The sequence below is a fragment of the Rhea pennata genome, chromosome 20 (genome assembly GCF_028389875.1).
Source record: "Rhea pennata isolate bPtePen1 chromosome 20, bPtePen1.pri, whole genome shotgun sequence".
Lineage (NCBI taxonomy): Eukaryota > Metazoa > Chordata > Aves > Rheiformes > Rheidae > Rhea > Rhea pennata.
The window spans coordinates 7,010,586-7,028,971 of record NC_084682.1 but is presented as its reverse complement, the minus strand read 5'-3'; positions in this window follow the sequence as shown (position 1 = coordinate 7,028,971).

Here is an 18,386-nt window from a genome sequence, read left to right as displayed (position 1 = left end):
TGTCACTCTCTAATTAGGATTCACCCTGTTTTAATGACTCGGGTATGAGAAGACTTTCTAAACTTCTTGACACATGAGGGCTGGGGAAATGTATTCTGCTTGTGGCCCACTGTGTGATATTCTGAAGTCTCTGTAGATCCATATGAACTTATTTCTCCAAAGTAATTAGGGGAAAATGCAATGAAGTTTTTGAACAGCAACTGAAGCATTTTCCAGGGTGAAGAATGGAGTTTTTGGCCTAACTGCAGGTCTTAGACAACTGCCTAATGTTCAGTCACTTTGGACAATGTAGAAGGGGTCTCGAAGGAGTTTAACGCTGCTACGGGACACAGTGTCTATTCTGCACTGTTCATACCATGGTGGCAATTGATGGCAGCTGGTGGCAGGAATCAGTTCAGAGAGTCCACTACATTAGGGCTGGAAAACCCCCTGAAGTACAGTGTGGAAGAGGAGTGTGGGATATTGCGGGTCATTGCAGATGCAGTGCTGGACTTGACATGAAGTCTGAAGGACTTCGGGGTAATAGGAATGCAGGACTGGCTGTGGCTTGTTTAATATTCGAGAGGCTGGCTGGTATTTACTGGCATGTATATTGTCTGAAAGGTCAGTACATAATCTTGTGGTTTCCTTGCACGTTTTCTTTAGGCCTAGAATGAGCAGTTGGTGTTCACTCACCTGTGGCAGACAGAGAAACTATTATCAGCAGTAAGTGGTTAAAGCAATATACTGAGCTCTTGGTTGGAGGACTACACCCAGACAGCAGAGGTGGGATCAAGGGAGGAACTTCTGGTTTTATACCCAGCTTGAAGTTGGCCTTCCCCTTGACCTGTCAGCAGACGTTGGAGTGAAGATAGCCCACCTCTCAGCACAGTGAGGATTGTTTCTAAAGGGGTTTGGGCAGGGAAAAGAGGAGAAAGCCTATCCCATAGTAAGGAAGGGATTGATAGAAACCCAGGAGAGGTGAAGAGCAAGGAGGCAGTACACAAAGGAGAGATTTCATGGTGTCTTCCTCTGGGATTCTTTTGTCCGCTCTTTTTCACTCCCTAGTTCTTCATACTGCCCATCCTTTCCTTGTTTGTGGTCTTAGTAATGTAAGACCAAGCTCATTTGACTTTTAGGACTCCCTCTGACCTGGCTGGAACTGGGCCAGTCCTTGAGTTTTGTTATTTAATCCAGGTAGGGAGGATGTCCATGTGCGACTCTCTGGGTTGGTTACTTCCTAAAGCCAGTGCTGAGCAAGTTCCACATGCCTTTCCTGTCTCATGGTGCAAGGGGTTTCTTACTTTATTTACAAACCTGTCCAGCTGTTCTGGAAGAGACTCTGCATTGCCACTGAACTGGTCCTGGTGCCTGGGAGAATCCCCTGTATTTCATGGAGCAATCCTGAGCTCCTCCCAGAACAACACAGGGTTTTGAAGGCTGCACTGAGTAAAGCCTCATGGGCTTTACACCGTGGGTGTGTCTGAACCCTGCCCTTGAGGTTTCTGAACGCAGCATGCATGTGTGATACAGGGCATTTCTGAGACTCTTGGATGGCTTCTGCTTTACATAAAAAAAGGAAGAAAAAAGGAAAAGGGATGAGGTATGGAGAGAGGTGGGTGTATTTCTGAGAATGCAGGCACAGATCATTGGATGTGTTGGGGAATGTGTAGACTGAACATGAGATGGGATCTACTGAGTCCAAAAAACCACACCTTCTCTCTGTCAGTGGCCAGCAGTGGATGCTGGGGAGAGTGTAGATGGGAGCAGTCTGCCCCAGGATGCCCTGCCAGACTAGTGATTGGCAGGATGTGCTGAGGTGTACCTGCTGCCCTGGCCCTTAGTAGCTCGCAATGGATTTTTCTTCTAAGACTGTCCAGTTGCTTTTTGACAGCAAACGCTGGCAGGCAGAGAGCCAGAGATGGGAGTAGGTGAGGACAGAAGGTGGGATACATCACGTACAGCTTCAGACACTTGCAGTGTCAGCATCTCCCTCTGATCTGGGCATTCACCCTTTCTCTCCCCGAGAGAGCAAAGGGCACTTCCAGGGTCCGACTCCTGTGCCCGGCTGCAGACATCCACATCAGAGGGGAGCGATCACTGTGCCGTCTGCGTTAGCTGTGACAAGCACTTCTGTGACTCCCAAGGTGACCGGAACAGGGTAAACATTTACCCTGTAGAAACCCGTGTTTAGCCTGATAACTCCCGTGCAGCTGAGGAGGAGAGATGGATTGTTGAAGAGGCAGGGATAGAGAGGTGTCATAGACAGAAATTCTGTATCTTTCTGTATAAACGCTGTTCTCCAGCGTGAATAGACAGTGTGCCTATGCGCCTGACAGTGCGTAAGACAAAAACAGGAGAGACAGAGAGCCATTTAACGGACCCTGACCACTGAGCTCTGGTGAGCAGCAGGAACCGTTTGGACAGCGTGTACCTCGTGGTGGACAGCGTGTCCCTGGCAGAGCCAGCTCTGCACAAGCGGCCTGCAAAGCCAGTAAGTGACCACTCCAACAGCAGCCAGGCTTGGCAGATGTCAACCTTCCCCTGGCTCCCACAAGCACGGCGGCTGGGTGCACTGCCAGCTTTCACATCATCTCTTTGAGATGAGTTTTCTTTGCTGCGCGTATTTTTTTAGTAGGCAGCTGGGGGAGGGTGATGCAAGCTGGGGCCAGCTCCTTCATTAGAATGCAAATGAGACAGCCTGGGAGATCTGCACTGAGGGAATGGGGAACTTCACCTAATTATAAGCTCCATGTCAAACGAATGACAAGCAGGTGATTTTTGTGTGATTTGAATGAAGGGAAGTATTTCTAGGAGAGGGGAAGTGCAAGGATGAATGTTGGAGAGAGAAGAAATTACCTGAACAGGAGGGGAACTGAAACCAACAGCCAGAGGGAGGGAGTGGGAGAGAGCAGGAGGCAGAGGCTGAAGGTTGATGGTTGAAGGTTGATGGTTGAAGGTCCAGCGCAAGCTTTTGGTGGACTTAGCATCATGAACCTACTAACTCAGAATCCCGGGTTGATTTAAGGCAGTGGTGATGGCAGGAGATACAGGGCATGAGGCTCTGACTTCAGGAGGGTTAGTGCTGGTTTAAGAAAATGCAGGAAAACCAATTTTGGGATGGAACTGAAGACTTTAAGTAGCAGCATCTTGGAGCTTCAGGGCTAAGTCATAACAGAATAAAGTAATTCTCTGCATCATCTCTTTATCTGGAAAGCAGTGTTCACAGAACCTAGAATTAAACCAAAAGGATGTCGATCCCAGGAAGCCCCAAGAAATTTAGTGTCATTCCACAGAAGACAGCTGAAAAGCAGCTCAATTTTTCCATCTCAGAGTTCAAATTTCTTGCAATGCTATTTCCTGCAGCACCTCAGTGTCTTGGACTGGCACCCAAGTCCTGATGCCGGCTGTGTCTCATTGCACTTTGTGGCAGTTGGGCTGTCATTTGGGATCTTCCTGATGTATTTTACTGTTAGAATCAAATGAGGCATTTTGAACAACCAGCATAGGCAAAGTTTCTCCTTGGTTCCTACATCTGCAGTTTGCTTTGAGGCAGCAGAGATCTCTGAGCTGGCTCTGTGCTAATGTGATATCTAAACTCTTAGTGGAAAGACCGTGGAGTGACGCACCCTAAAGCCAGCATTCGCCGCAAGCTGTTCACGAATGCTGGCCGGCCTGAGTGGGTTTGCAGCTCTGTTTGGACCTCCTAGATATCCCACTGAAATGAATCTGGACCCAGTGGAGACCTCAGCCTACACCCGCCTTGTGACCCTGGGCAGCAGGGACCACATGAGCTCCCCGGTGGCGGTCCGAGCACACGATCCTTGCCAGTGGGCAGCCAGGAGTAACTAAGCTGTTGGACTGCAAAGTCTGCAGCCTTTAAACGCTGCATGACTTGACTGCGTGATGTTTGGACAACTGCTGTACCGGCCCAGGGCTGCAAATCAGCTAAGTGAGCCGTGCTCGTTAAGTGATTTCTGGAGCAGCAGAAATGAGTCAGCTCAGGAGGTGATTAATTAGGAGTACCAGAACTCTCTAACCTCTAGGTGTCTGATTTGAATCAGGCAAAGCCGAGCAGAGGTTGGAGAGGCTGCTAGAGGAGCCGGGCGAACACGAATGGAGCACGTGAATTGTTCCTCGCAAGTAGTCGTCGGCTGTGATTTTGTCTGCCTGACAGGGTGCTTGTGCCTGCTTGGGGAAGGCTGCCTCCTAGATGCCTTCCCCTTCCCCGCACCCTCAGGAGCCTGCAGGCAGCACGGATCTGCCTAAATCGGCCCCGAAAACCACCCCTAAGCTTTGTGCTCCCTCTGGGGCGGGACATCGCTCTGCGGAGCGGAGCTTTTCCTAATTTCTGTGGATCTTGGTCACTATGTCTAAACTGGAGATCGTAGCACTTGCTTCTCTCTCAGGCAGGGTAGCTAAGAGCTGAGTGAATTTTTCATTCGAAACTTTCTTAAAGTGAAAATTTCCACCTCTTGCATCATGAAGAAGATGAGGGGGAAAAAGCCCCAGAAAGATGTTTTTTCTTGATTTTGACCTACTGCCCTCTCAGTGTTTAAATTTTACCAAAATACTGGCAGTTGAGAAAAGTGCCATCAGCCTTATTATTTATGACCTGAGGACTTTTTGCAGTCCATACCAAATACCCCAAATTATTCTTTTCAGAGCAGGGTGGAAATGAAATAGAGAAAAATCAAAGCATCTGATATTTTTTAAGTGAAACATTTCCACTCATCAGTTTGGAACAACTTCTGTCTTTAAAGGCTCGTTAAATTTCCCATTAAAAAAAACATACTCAGATCTTAAAATATGTTGCTGAAAAATAGTAACCAATTTCATTCTGGGTCAGAGAAAATGTTTCAGTAAGAAAACACTGAGACAAGATAGTTTAATTTTGTCAGAGCAAAAGTCTTTGTTCAGCTAAAATATTTCTTCCAAAGGCTTGCTTGAAATCTAAGCTCCATTGGTCTGCCAAAATCACTTTTTTCTCACCTTTTAAACGCAAACAAGGCAACTGTTGTTACTGCTGTGCCTCCAGACAACTGGCGGTGAGGTGACACATCACTCAGTGAGATAGTGAGCCGAAATTTGCAGTTTGATTTATGAAAATAGTTTCAGATCAGTTGTTCTGTTGTTCAACTCCTTCTTGATTGCAATGTTACATCAATAAGAAAGGCCTGGAATAAATTAGGAGTTTTAGTACGTGTTCCAGGTGCTCCATTACAGTAATCACATTGCAGGTGGCCACGCAACACACAAGAGCTAAGATCAAATAATGATGCTGGACACTAACGATCATCTTGGGTTTAATACCATAATTGTTCTTTTTTTTCAGGCCCCAGAATGTCTCTTCAGTGGGCAAACATGAGTCATCAGCCCCTGGGCATTGATGGTCTGAAATGTTTCAATGGTACTTTTGAAGAAAAGATCCGTTTAAAAGAGACATCGTAATGTGGGAAGCAGCCAAGAAATTTCCTCTAACTGGGATTGTGCTTGACACTCGTAATGAAACAAAATTCAGATCACTGCAATAAATTTCCAAACTCTGAGTCTTTCAAAAAAAAAAAAAATGCTTAGCATTTCCCACAAGGCCCTACAAATTCAATTTGCATAAGCTCCAAAATAAGTGTATTTTCTACCTTAAACTAATACTTGGCAGCAACTTTCAATTGGTTCATTTAATTAAGCTGGTGTGCAGATCCCATTTTAATGTATTTAATGCTGCTAAAATGACAGGCATGCTGATCAAGGGGATTGTATTTTGTTATTTTTACTTTTTTAAATTTAGAGTCTCTCGGATTCCTTTTCCTCATCCCGTTCCTTGCTGCTGCAGACACATGCCTCCGGTCGGTAACATGGCAGAGCCCCAAAGCCAACCTGGGGGGATCGACGAGGGCAGGGCATGAAATGAGGAATGAAACCAATGCAACTTAATCAGAGCATTTCAAACCACAGGGATCTCCTGGCTCAGGGAAGAGCGACACATAAGACATCTCCTTAGAAGACCTTTGCTACTGACCAGCAAGGCTTAAGAGGATTTGGTGGCCTTTTGCACTGTTTTGAGAATATTGGTCAGGGAGAGTAAAACAGTCCCCAAAGCTGGAGACAAGAAGTAGGTTTTGGCCAAAGAACAAGAGGCTTTTAAATGAACTTTGTGTGCCTGTGTGTCTGCTTGGCACACCCCGTGTATACACATTTTTAGAACCTACTGCTGTCAAACAAATTTGAAAAGGGCTGAAGAACTCAGAGATGAAATTCCTATGTGTTTGGTGAAAATAGGCAAAAGAGAAAGACCTAAATCAGTGCTCTGTTGAAGAAAAGGCAATCTTTGTAGTTGAACCAGGTTATTAGACCCTGGAGAATCTGCACATGGGAAGCCACCTGAAACCAGAGTTCATACTTTTTCCTACCGATAACTGATTTTACTCTGTTGCTGCCTTTCCTGAGGCTTCTTTAACCCTTCCAGTTCTGGTTGCACTGAGAAGTCACAGCATGGTGGGGCTGAGCTGTACCAGGTCCTGAATGAAAATACAGCAAGGACCAGCCAAAACCCAATAGCTTTCCACAGGCAGACTGGCAAAAGGAGGCCAGACTGGGTGTTTTATCAGATACTGCTTTAAAGCCCTGTTGGCTGGGCTATTTGGATGAACTGCCTACTTCAGCCTGCAGCCACTGGCTCAGTGTTCTCCAAGCCCCATTTGTGAGATGGTAAGCATTAGAGACCACTACTGGCTTAAAGACATGTTTATATATGCGGGGAACATAGGCAAAATTGAGGAAACTATTTAATGGCTGTTTAATGCTTTAATGATGCATCGTTCAATCACTCTGGGGCACTGTTTTACGAGAATGACCAAGTTCACTTCCTCCAAGGGCAAAGCTTGTGCTCCAGTCCCTGCTTCTGGGCTGGAATGCTGTTTCTTCATTGTAGGTCCCTCTCGTGGAGATGTCTCCACCTGAACTTGTCACCTTGGACTCCTTCTATGGGGATAAGAGGGGGGTTTCCACAGTGTGGTCCTGGGCTTGGTGGTCAAACTGGTTAGGATGAATCCTGTTGTAACACATCTGGTAGAGCTTTGCACTCTAAGTGGTTAAAATCTGGTAAGGTTGTAGGTAATTGAAAAGAGGGTACAGTAGGAAGCCTCCAGCTGTCGGCTTTGGAGATGTAGTGGTGAAGCAGAGGCAGGTTTTTGTGGCTCCAGCTGATCTGGTACAGTCTTGAGAATGTATATATGTTTTTATAAAAATCAGTCCTATCTAATGGGAGTAATATGTGACTGTTGTGCTAGCAATTCTCTTTCTCTTCCTTGCTTTGTATCAGAGCATCTTTTGATTTTACTGTGATTATTTGGAATGATTTTGTTATTTTTGCCTGCCTGTGGTCCATTTGCTTCAATTCTGTCCTTATAGATACAAATTATTTTCCTTTCCTTGCTTTAAGTCTTGAAGTTAATTCCTCCCCCTCTCTCTATGAGGATTTTCTTCCTGAAGTTCTTTTGTGCATGACTTTTTCATCTTTTACGAACACCACTTTGTTCACATCATGTGAACCACAAACCTATCAGCTGGCCTTGACATCCCCGATTTCAACTCAAGTTCTGGAGGAGGTGGCGAATTACCCGTCGTCCAGCAGTGTTGCTAAGACTCAGCTTTTGGCTAAAATCATGTCTCTTCCTGACTGATACTTCCCCCAACTCCCAACAAGTGTGATGCCTGGGGATGGGGGAAGGAGTAAGAAGTCACAGTTCGTATTATGCTCTTATTTGCAAATGGCTTATAAAAGATAATAAATGATTAATAGGCATTACAGACATGAATGGCATAATTTAACAGGTGATTATCAGCATGTCAGGAAAAGGTATCATGGAATGTTAGAAACAACCTATTGACTGCTTGGGCTTTATAGTGATCTCTGTGCATTGATTAGTCATTCATTAAAACATCTATTAATCATTCACAAACCTTTTATCACCTATTTCATGAATTCTTGACAGAAAATACAACCAAAAATAGCACCTGTAAAAATAGTGCTTCCTTTCACAGTCAGTCCTGAGAGACAGGGCTGCCAAAAGACAACCCTGGTCCTGACAGCACCTCTGCAGGGACGTCGCTCTTCTGTGAGGTCGTGGTGAGCTGAGCGCGTGCAGAACCAGGGTCCGTGCAGACGTCTCCTTTCATTCACGTGAGGGATACTGGTTCTGCAAACTGACGTGGGGGCAGGCGACAGTGGGAGCTGACTCACTCACATTCTATTTTACACTTTTCAGAGCATTTTTATAGTGAAAATAAATGAATAAGAAAAGGCCAATTTTCCTCTAGCTCTGGCTCATAATCTCATGCAGATCTTCAGCCGTGGCCTGAGCCTGTGTGCGCCGTGGACCCGTGGAGATAGATGGAGCAGAGTGCAGCTCCCTCATCTTTTTCCTGTTTCTTTCTAGAGCTAGTCCACTAAAGATAGTTAAGGGAAGATTCAGGAATTGTTTGTAGTGAAAAAAAAGCTTTCTAAAATAATGCTTTTAAAAAATGTGGCTTTGGCCATTTTAGATGCTTTTTCTGTCTCCTGATTTGAGTTTTCATTTGTTTTGTGAAAAGGAGGAAAGCTAAAAATAAGGACAAGTGTTTTGTTTGTTTTCCTCCAGGAAAAAATCAGAAACATCTGGGTAGAAGAGAAACACGTAGAATTTGAGTGACAATCCCTGCCTGATGCTTTGTAATGGCCTTGTATGCTCTCTGTTTCCCTCTGGACCTCCTTTCATCCCAGCAACAATTTTATTTGCATTCAGTTTGTGATAACATTCCTCCCGTGTCCACGGAGAGCTCCTGTGTTGCACTTCCCCGTTGTGCTCTGTATTAGCCTCACTTGGGGATTTGAACCCTCCTCCTGCACCACACTTCTAACAAAAAGAGAGTTTCCATCCCAAAGAGTTTGCCATCTGAGATGACAGACAAGTCAACACAAAGAGCACGTGGCGTCGCGCGTGGCAATGGTGATACCTGATGTCTGATTGCTGTGATAAGCTTCAGTGGTGCTGCGGAAGCTGCTTACACGCTCTTGGTGTTTTGCAGGCATTGCAGTAGCAGTGATTTTTAAGGAGGGATGTGGAGGAAGATCAGGGAAGCTTCATGGATTTGTGCAGAGAATTAGCATAGGAGACACTTTGCCTCTTCTGGGCTGTGCCTGGAGAAAACACGGCAGCCAAACGCTTACCTTGCAGGGTGGATTTTGAGTGCTTTTCTCTGTCAGGACTTGTTTGGGCCGATCACTGGCTCCATCCCTGTGGAATGCTGCCCCTTTAAGTTTCTCACTTAATCGATTTTGATGAAATCTCCCTCAAAATTCTGTTTGTTCCCTTGCTTTTTTTTCATGCAGCCTGCTCTAATATCTCAACAATCCTTCAGATCCCTGCATAGCCCATTAATGTGTTTGTACTATAAGGTTTCCTTCTCTTCCCATAGTGCAGAGGAAGTAATTTTGTGGTGTTTTTCTCCTTCTGAACATTGACATAGATGGTGCTGAAAGTGGCTTTTTCTGTTCCTGCTTGTACACTTTCTCACTTAAGCTCATGTTCTTGTTATTTAGCACTTTGGGTTCCCTCCTTCTTTGGACAGGTGCTAATTGGCTAAAATCAATCAGAGGGCGCTGAAATATCCCTCACCGCCTGTGTTCATGCCCTCTCCCCAGCTTTTTAGCCTGCTTGTTCTTCAGTTAGATTTTTTGAATGCAGTAGGTGGCTCTGCATCACTTCTGACCTCATCTGGAGTGTTTCAGGCTCTCACTGAGATGCTTTAGCAGCCCCTTGTCATTTTTGGTTATTTAATTCCCTAAATGCTTCTGTTTCTTGCTGCACCTCGGTTGAAGTTGTTTGCTCATCTTTCTTCTGTTCTGGTTGCTCCTGTTCAGAGCTGAGTGAGCTGCTGCATTTGGAGGTCAACCTGCATCCTCCTACCAGACTGCTGTTTGTGAGTCCTCCCCTAAGGTGAAACACCAGGATCAGATTTGAGACCAGATGCAAATTTGCAGCTGTCTCCCTTGATTTCCTGGCTGTTTTCAAGAGGCCCCACAGGTACACGTGGGGCTATTCAGGGACTTTGCCAGAAATGTCATACTGGTCTCGTTTGCATGGTTGGAAAGCCCAGGGCGCTACATTTGCTTGGTGGCTGTTCTTCCGGTGATGTTGTCTCCAAGGGATGAGCACAGCCTGTGCAGTGGCACTTGGTGGGATGAAGCATGGCCAAATGCTCACATACATCTGCAGGCCAGCTGCCTTGTAAGATGGGAGTGGGCACCTCTGTCCCATTCACTCCCCTGCTGACCCAGGCATGTCTACCCAAGTGAAGATGAATCAACTGCTTTCCTCCAGCCACTCCCTTCTCTCAGTAGGATCTGAAAGCCTGCTGGACACTGGCTACTCAGTACATTAATGCCCTTTTCACTGGCTGGTGTCAGAGTGGCAAAGAAGCACCAGCTTTCCCGTGAACATCTTGGGAGGCAACGCAGTAAGAGAGATCTCTGCAGTGGGTTTTGTTGCTACCTTGTCACCTCATAGCTGATAATATTTTATGCAGACCTCACCTCCCCAGCTTTCACTGTGTGCGTGAGCCTCCGCAGTGGAATTGTTTGTAGGTAACCCAGCCCCCTTTGCTGTTTGGGCTTTGCATCTGAATTTCTCCATCTCTTACAGAAGGATTATAAGTACATAATCTGTGTGTAAAATGTGCTCACAGGGAAATGTGGAGTTGTCTGCACTATGTTGTTTGGACAGTAAAGAACCATAACCAAAAATGATTTCCTGCATTGACCCAGATTCTTCTGGGACCCGTGTGCACACCCCATAGTTTCTCAGTTTCAAACATTAAACAGGCAGTAGAGCAGCAAGGATAAATTCACTGCCTACTATGAGGCATTTGGAGACCTTGGTGATTAGCAAGCGTTGTGCAAGTGTCAGACACACACTATATGTAGAGTCAGATCAAAGAGAAACACCACCCAGCATTTCATTAAGTATGGTCTGTGTTGGCTTGGACCAGCCATATCTGCTATGATGGGACTCTTCTGAGAGATGGGAGGGGGTCTTGGGTGCCTGCATGTGCCTATCCTGTGCTGTTCCATAACTCTGCGGGAGTCCCTGATTCTCTGCAGCACAGCTCACTTCAGGCTTAGCTGAAAGCAGATCTCATTTTTTTCAGATGTGCTGCGAGCAGTTCATCTGACAGGAAGGACCATTCCTCATGCAGATGATGGGACTGTCAGATATGCCACGTAGTGCTCCCTGTCTCATATTTCACTGCTCTTGTTTGGCCGCATTGCATCAGGAAAAGTTGCTCTCTAAGCCATGCTTCTTGGAAGCCTTTTTTTGCCTCTATTGAGCAGTCAATAATCTACTAAAATCAAAACTATCCATTTGCCTTGTTCCTATCAATATGACTCTCTGCTTTTATTGAATCTGTTTGTTGAGCTAGCTGGTGATTTGATCTTTGTCACTGTAGCATCTGACTGTCGCACAAATATATATGGAGGACGTGGTCACCTTGGCTTGAGAGATTTATCTGTCTCTGTTGGACTGGCCAGTAGAGAAAGTTAAAAAAGAAGGCAGAAAGAAAAGAGACAGATGGTACGAGATAAAGAGAAATTGAGAAGGCAGATCAAAGATTGATAGGGGAAGAAAGGAAGAGAAGAAGGATTGAGTGAGAGAAGCAGCTGGAGAGAAAACAGACCCCAGGACTAATGGGGTTGGAGAGGCAGAAGAGCTGATGTTGTGGCAGTGACAAAATGCCCCAGTCAGGGTTAGGTCTTGGCAGAGCTGGGCACTGCGTGGTGCTAAGGAGGGCTCTGTCCCTACCCTGAAGAGCTCATTTGGAAGAAGAGGGAAGGCAAGAATTTAAGATGCCATCAGATGGTGTCTGAGGGGACCGCTAATGAGATCACATGGGGTCAGAGAAAGTGCGAGTGGTTTAAGGCAGCAGTTCCTTCCTAGGAAGCTGTTTAATCAAAAATATTGTATCTTGTCAGGAGTCAATGAAGCAAAGTTAAAATGGGTGGGTTATTATGTAAATCCCCTTGCTGCCTGCTGGGAGAAGACAAGCCTATGAAAACATGGGCTGCAGCTGCTGGTGTGCTAGCTGACAGATGCGAGAAGCCGCACTATTAGTACCCTGGTGCAGCAAGTGCAAAAATCCTTATACAAGCTCTCACTGCTCTCCGATCATAGAGTTTCTCACAGTGCAGATCCTCAGTCAGGATGTCCCTTTGCCTTGCAGGCCTCCAGGCCCTTCAAAGGCAGGCTGTGAATTACTTTTGCTCTCCCATAGACACAGCCATACAGGACTTGAGAAGGTTTTTGGAGCCCTGGGAGGAAGGCTGTCCTGCCACTTTCTGTTGTTGGTCAATGAGAGATTCTGTTTAGCTATTCCCTCCCATCTCAGGTGGATTTATCCTCTCACCATGTCTGGGAAATAAGACAGAATCATCATGCCTAGTTTGCAGACGGGGGACTGGAGCACACAGGAAACTTGCTCAGAGCTGCATATGGAGCCTGTGGCTGAGCCGTGAGTCAAACTCTGAGCTTTAAGTCCTATACTAGCAGCTCAGTCTCTAGATTATTCCTACTCTCATGAAGGGTTACTCATCTCTCCACATCTCTTGCTGTCAGGTTTTGCACCTCTTGGAAAGGCTGCTGTTCTGAGATGCCCCCCACACTCCCCTTTTCCCCTGACTTTGGTGAAATCCTCAGAAACAGGCTCCCTCTCGTTTTGAAATAATTAAAAATTTGCCAGGTAATTTGAGAGTCGGGTATTTTTAAGCTTTGGTTTCTTTTAGCCTGTCACTTTTCAGGCCCTGCCATCCTATGGAAGAGCAGCATGCATGTAATTAGCAGGCACATCTCTGCCTTTGTCATCTACTCCAAGTCCTCCCGCTTGGCTGAGCTGCTGAGATAAAGCATTGTCAGCTCAGGTGGTGAGATTCAGCCTCAAGGATATCTTAACACAGAGCAACCACGGTAGAGATGAAATACTGTCATCAGAAGGATGTAAATGATATGGAAACCCAGTCCAGTCCCAGTTTCCGTTCTCTTTATCCGGCTTTCGACTCCAAAGCTATTCTGTCAGCAGAATTTTGCTACTAGTCCTAATCTCTTTACAGCCTCTGTCTGCTCTTAGGAAGAGGGGAATCCCAGGCCAATTCAAGAGGGAGAATTCAAAATTTTCTCAGCAGATGCCAACAGCCTTCTAATAGGAAATCACAACCAGACCTTATTCTACTGTGAGTCACTACCTCAGTCTGAACAGAGGTTTCAAATCAGCCTTGATGTTTTTTGGTCCAAGCCTGTGCCTGTGTGGAACAGTGTGTTATTTGTGGCCCATGATAGGAAGGAGGAGGTTAATCTAGGCAAGAATTAGAGAACAGCTGGGAAGGGACCAGAAGCTATTTAGTTGAGCACAATTTGAGAAAGAGAGAGAAAGAGGAGCTGGAGAACCTGTTTACCAAAGGAGATAGCTTTGGGAAGTCCAGGAGATCAGGCAAGACAGGTCTCTACATAGAAATTTACAGGAGGAAGCAAACTGGGGTGGTTTCTTCGGCAGTGCCAACACAGTAGCATACAGGGGAGCTAAGCCAGAAGAACTTGCATGTAAAATGTCTGTGTGCCTTTCATTTTCTGTCTTTGTATATCTCTTCTTCTGCCAGCTGGGTTCTGAGTTAATAACTTGATCTGTGTGATGAGTGGTAGGAGTGAGGTAGCAGGGCCTGAGCTAGCAAAAAAGATCTCTGTCATCTTCATTAGAGCCTTGCAGGACTCTAGAGCCAGAAGGGATCTGGGGGCAATAGATTAGATGTGCTGCAGCTACAGAGAAAGACTGATGGCACTGTATGCATAGAGGCAGCAGGTCATACTTCCTTTCTCTGCAAGACAGCTATAATATTGCATTCAGTTCTGCACACCTCATTATGAGATAGATATTGACAAACTGAGGAAGTTCAAGGAAGAGCAACAAAAATTATTGGGGGTAGGGGGAGTTCAAAGGGGCTGATTAATGAGAAAAGATTAAAAAATCTAATTATGTGCAGCTTGGCAAAGTGACAACTAGGACGGACATGATAAAAGTCTGTGCATATTGAAACAGAATAAATATCAAGGATGGATAATATTAGTGTTCAGTAACTCAAGGGAAAGGCTTAAGAGGAGAAATCTCAGTGGTTATCATGAAAATATTCTTACATCTGTTGCATTAGGCAACAGAGTAATTTACTCTAGGGAGAGGTGAAATCAGCTGGGAATTGTAGATCTAGGAAAGCTGTAGCAGCATAAGATAAAACAAAGGAGACGATGCTGCCATGGTCAGCTGGTGAACAGGGTGATGAGTACGTTCTCTTCCATCACCATGACAGTGTGGATCTCTTGCCCTTTAGATTCAATTTCAGTAACATGGTATGTATGACAGGGGAGTTTGTTTCATGTCAGATTTCCACTGGATGTCGAACAACTCCATAGATTTATGCCAATCAAGTATTTTTTCCTGTTCCTCCAACTTTTCTCCTTCAAATCTCCAAGCGGATCCCTCATTAAAATCATTCTAGTGTGTTCTGAGTTCTAGCAAACTGGGAGGTTCAATGGAGCTCCAAACTTTAACATAGTAACACATTTTAATGAATATCAGTGCTAGAAATAACCCAGGATGCTCTTCAAAGGTCTAGGCTCTCAAGGTATAGAAAAGCTTTCAAAGTGGTCTTGCATTAGACTTGTCCCACAGGCACTTGGCCAAGCCGTGTGTAATTACAGTCAGTTTGAGACTGGGGCAAGAGCATCAGCAGTTGGTGTAATGTGGAGCCCATTAGGACTGCTAGTCCGTTTCTCCACCAAGCTGTGGAGCGGATGGTCTGTAATAGCTTCTGTTCTTCCCTTTCCTGCAACGGAGGCTGATATTTTAGCTCCTGCTGGAGCACTTTGTGCCCTTAGCGCTGGAAGTCTCGGTCTTGGCTAAGATGGTATCTGTCTCACTTATAAAGGAAAATAATATTGGAGTAATCCTATCCTGGCTTTTCAGCTCCTTTAAAGAAGGCTTGGCAGCTGGAAATGCAGAAAAAAAGCCATGTGACCAGCAAGTGCTCCATGGAGCAGAAGAGGTTGCAGACCAGAATTAAACGCCAGCTGGTATAAAAGGCTCTGAACTACGGGCTTTTGTTCTGCATCACGTGGAAATTGGCAGCAGTGAATTTGGGTTTCGAGCCCTCAGCCACAATGTGAGGAGTCTGTATCACGTATTAAAACTAATAGGGGGGAAAAAAATCAAATCAGGGTTTTATCAGCGTAAAAGGGCTCAGAATACAAAGCAAAGTTAAACTCAGAGACTAAGGGGCTGACTCTAATTCATCAAATATTCCCACTGCTCGCAGTCCCTAATGAAAACATGTGTAACAAGCCTGCAGGGTTAATTTTACAGGGGAAAAAAATTTCAATAAAGCTCCATGAGATTTTCACATTAAATTAATGTAACGGATGCTTAAAAGCCTTTCTAATTAGGCATTGTTATTAACAGGAATGTCAGGTGAATGAAATCAACCCTAGAGCTGACATTTCACTCATATGAACCTCCAAGTTGGTGTTTAATCTGTAGCACATTGCAGCTGCATTATAATGCTGTCACAAGTTCAGCACTGTAGCTGCAAAATGCGAGTGTTTTGGAGACACTTAAGTGTTTCGTGAGTCTTTTGCCACACTGTTCTTCCTGCCATGAAGCATTCAGTGTTCTGTCAACTTTTTTGAGGGGGGGAAATGGTGTAAATACAGCAAAAAAAAAAAAAAAAAAAAAAAAAAAGAGAGAGCGAGAGAAAGAAAAAGTGAAGCAGTAACTTTGAGAGCTGAGAAGAACAGCTGTGTGATTCTTTTTCTGGAGACATATCATCAAGGGATTGCCACCAGATGTCAGCTGAGCCGCCTTGTGGTAAGTGGAATTGGTCTGGCTTCAGCGAGATGTGTCTTCTAGAGGGGAGAGAATTGCAGCTGAGCGTGAATCTACACACTTCTCCACTGGCTGGGTCTTCTGTCAGAAAAGCACTTACCCACACCAGAGTTATAGGGAAGCAGAGACAAAATCCCTGCCCTCCTGTGACATTGCAGTAGTCGGAACAATACATTTGGCAGACCCAGATCTTTCAGGCATAGTAAACACTACTTGCTTTGGTGTGGAATCGAGAGACCTCCTGGGCCTGTGCATTGACCAACTAAGGCACAGAATATTTAGTGATAAGCAGGATGAAGAGTATGGGACTTACCCCAAGTCCTTCCTTTTACCTGCATTTGTGACAACTAGGAAATGGCTCAGGATATGCTGATCCCCAAGCTCATGTTTTAATCACAAGATTGTTCATCCTCTCAGGTCTCTCTGGTTGTGCAGTCATAGGATAGCATGGCCTAGAGATGTCATCCTTCTGATGACATCTGCTCCACACATCCCCTCTTGGCTAGTTAAGCACCTACAGCTGATTTTATAAACAGGTGAAAACTTCATGAACAGATGTTTCCTCCTTTCTCCCAAGCTCTATACACTCCAGAGCTGCTTGACCAGTCTCGGCATGTTCCTGTTCTTCGGTTTCAGCTGTAATCACACTGTGCTTGGGGTGTTCTTGCTTCTCTTCTCATGTGAGTCACCAGGGGAACTGAATACCAGGAGGTGTTTTACAGAGCTCTCTTTTTCCATGGGAATCTCCTAGCTTGGCCAGTGAAATCTTTGGGATTTCACTGCATTTTCCACATTCAGATTTCTGTAGGCTGCCCACAGTTTTCTATTAGATCAGTTGCTTCTCATCTTCCTTCATTACTGTTTCATCAGCACCGTATTCATCTCAATACGATATTTTTCAGCTAGCTTGTTGTTCTTATCCTTTCATCATGAGTTTCCACATCTCTCGTCTGCATGTCACACCTCACATTCACATACTTTTTTTTTTCTCTCAGCAGTTGTTTGGAGCTAGACATTCTCTGAAGAGGAAAAATAAGTTATTTCAGTGCTTGAGCCTTAATTTCTGCTCTCACTAGCTTGCTTTTAATTAATGCCTGTAGGAATTTAACCTGTCTGTTTCATTGAAACCTCTGGCTATGAGCTGCTAAACAGAGTGTTCAGAATCTTCTTACCTGCTCATAGGCATGTATTTGGCTTTGATTTGGTTATCTTTAGTTCTGTATTTTCTTTATGATTTGCTTTAAGATGTCAGCGATCCTTTGGACTCTTCTTACCTCTCACCATAGCCAGTTCATTGGCAAATTCAACAGTGTTAGTACAGGACACTTTAATTTCTTTCAGTTTGAGTTACAGCTGAATTATCCAGGTTATCTAAAAGCATATGCTGCTCCTGGAACCCTCTTCCCTCTTGTTGTTCCCTTTAGGGTAGCATTCCTGCTGTCCATCCATGGGTTGGATCTCACACCAGGCTGTGGTGTGACTGGAGAGCTTCTGCTAATTGCCCTGTAGATTCCTCAGGGGATATCTCCAGGCTCCTGGGATGCTTCCATCACCCATCTCTGGTGATCCCTTCAACCCCATACAAAATTATGAGATAAAGAGCAGAGCAGGGGTGGAATGATGCTGTATTGTTTTGCTGTGGTCGGGAGAGGAGAACTCATGGGCATGAATTACTGTTTCGTTCTTGGATAAAGCTAGAGTGTTGTCAGGGAAAAAGGGAGGCACAAATGCCTGATGAATTTTCTAGAGAAAGAAGGAGATAAATCTGTCCTCGTGGAGGAGTCTGACATGAAAATTTTGTATCACTTTTTATCTCTCTGTTTCTCTTGCATACCCATACATCCATCTTTTTTTCCCTGTGCATGCTGCAACACTCTCTTGCACGTTCTCTCAGTCCCTTCCAACCTGCTGATCCCATCACACCACTTTTTTCCCTCACTTATCTCTGGCTTTTTTGCTCCTCTGCCAGTTTCAGTTCTGCTTTTCTTCAAGCAGCTGCTGAACCAGAGAGAGGAATGTGAAAGTCTCAGTGCTGGATGATTTGGCCGTGGCAAGAATTTTAGCAGTAGCAATACAACTCTTGGTGGCTTTTGAACTGGAGGCTGGATAACTTCCCTGTCCTTACACACACCTCGCAGCGGAGAACCATGTATGAGCAAGGACTCCAAAGATGTAAGCTTGCACCAAGCACTAGTGCCAAGTTTGGCTTATCCAACTGTTACAGGATGAGAGGCTCCTTGATAGGATGGGCTGCACTCTCAGCTGAGTGTAACCTGATGTTGTTCTTGCAGTATCTCCAGGTACATGCTGATTTACACGAGCTTATGCTGTGGCCCATGTCTCCCACATCTTCACTGAGACATTAGCAGGAAAAAAGGCCTATTAATTTGAATATACTCCCCTTGGAACACAGGGGCAGAAGAATTCCCCACCTAGTTCTGTCTACTTAT